Genomic DNA, 2128 nt, shown 5'->3' with positions numbered 1-2128 from the left:
TCTTTAAAGGAACATCACTAGACTGACAGCTATTTTCTCAGAAGAGAAGTAAAAACCAGAAAGCAATGCAATGGCACCTTTAAAGTACAGAAATAAAAAACAAAAACTAAAAATGCCATCCTGAAATCGTTCATCCAGTAAAAATATCCTTCAATGTGAAAGTGAAATATATATCTTTCTAGACAAAGAAAAACAAAGACTTCATCACCAGGAGACCTCCACTCAGAGAAAAGCTAAGGGAAATTTTTCAGGCAGAAGGAAAGTTATCTAAGAATTCCAAGTAAGAGTGGAGAACAATACAAGAGTAAATGGTAAATCAATTGTACAACTGCGGTCTTGTGAGTCATAAAATGTGTACAGAAAAAAAATCATGAAAACTCTGAAACAAAGTAAGAGTAGGGGATATTCCCAGAATTCAAGTGTTCTATAGTCTGTTATAGGAACAACAACAAGAAAAGTCTAATTGAATTTGTTAAGCCATACCTCAGAGTCCTGCTGGTTAGAGCTCAGTGAAGTGATTTCCAAAGATAGTAGGACACACTGAGTCTCAGGATAAGACCTTGAGCTCCACAGTAGCAGCTTAAGTGATTCTGGCCGTAAGACCAAATTCATTGCTAGGGCCATAGTATCACTTGGCTGCCTGATGGGGCGTTTGCAGGTAGGAGGTGGGAAGCTCTAAATTATCAATGTAATGTGGGAAGAAAAGACCAGTTTTCTTCTCACCTTTTGAAACATACATTACCATAAAGTCGGCCTTGGATTGAAAAGTCTGTGGAGATTTTAGGTCCAGTGATAGAAAGCTCATTTACTTAGGACTTGTTAACTGGGAATATTAATTTTTTTCAAAAAAAATGAAGCTTTTAACTCCTTCTTTTGGTATATCTAATCAGCTACTTAAAATATCTATTAAAGTTTTACATTTCAATTGTTTTGTTTTTCCCTTTTTAGACATTGAGTTCCTTTTTTTTTTCATTTTTTGAGACCAGGTCTGACTGTAGCCTAGAATGGCCTCAAACTTGTGATTTTTCTGCCTTAGCTTCCCAGAGTACTTGGGATTATAGGTGTGTGCCACCACATCTTGGTTTTATTGCTTCTTTGGTGAAAAATCTACTTTGTCTTTTTAAAACAGCTTTGTGCTACCAAGATTGATCTCTTTTTTCTTTTTCTGGTTAGTATTGCTGTACAACTTGTATCTGCCAGTAATTAAAGTATCTGTAAACCTCACATGCTAGTGTTCCTTTACTCGTGTACCTCTTTATTTCTGACTGTATATTTTTGGTCCTGAGAAAATCATGGATCCTAAAAACCCAGGATGACATGAATATGTTGTCTTCCAGGGAGGATTTGTGTTTGCTTCTGAAAGATGTCTTGAAGGTCTGTGATCCACCAGGGGACATGAAATCCAGCTGTTCATTTGCAGGAAGTCAGTGTCACTTCTGGCTCTTTCTTAACTACAGGAGTTACCTCTTCTCAGTTTAAGCATATTGTAGGGTAGGGATCTCAGCATACCTTTTTTTTGCTGTACCAGGAATCAAATTGAACTCATGACTTCACACTTGCCAGGCAGGTGCTGTGCTGCCGAGCTATTTCCTAGTCCTGGATATACTTTATAACTTGTGTAGGTTCTAGACTTTGCTTCCAGATCATTCCATGAAGTCATCAAAATCAAAGTTCAGTTTTTCCAAGATCAATGAATATGTCAGGGTCAAAGTGGCTCTTGTGCTTATGTACTATTTTCCTCTGCTTAGGTCTGGTAGTTCTTATCTACACTGTTAGCTCTTTTTTTTTTTTTTTTTTTTTTTTTTTTTTTTTTTTTTTTTTTTTTTAGTTTTTCAGGACTGGGGATACCTTTGGTCCTTTGCACTAAGGTAGAGCCTCAGGGCCCCTGTCCTGCCTCAGACAAAGTTTCAGTAAGTCACTGAGTTGCTAAGGCTGGGATCAAACTTTCAGTCTTTCTTCCTCAGGCTCTCAGAGTGCTACGATTACAGATGTGTACTGCAATGCCCAGTTTCTTAGGTGCTTTTAGAACGATACTTTTAGTAATATATTCATCATTTCACTCGGCTAATTACCCTGGATAACTTACTTGCTATTCTCAGAAATTAAATTTAGAAGTACACAGTAATAT

The sequence above is a fragment of the Octodon degus genome, unplaced genomic scaffold (assembly GCF_000260255.1).
Source record: "Octodon degus isolate 3935 unplaced genomic scaffold, OctDeg1.0 scaffold00273, whole genome shotgun sequence".
NCBI lineage: Eukaryota > Metazoa > Chordata > Mammalia > Rodentia > Octodontidae > Octodon > Octodon degus.
This window is presented reverse-complemented; position numbering follows the sequence as displayed.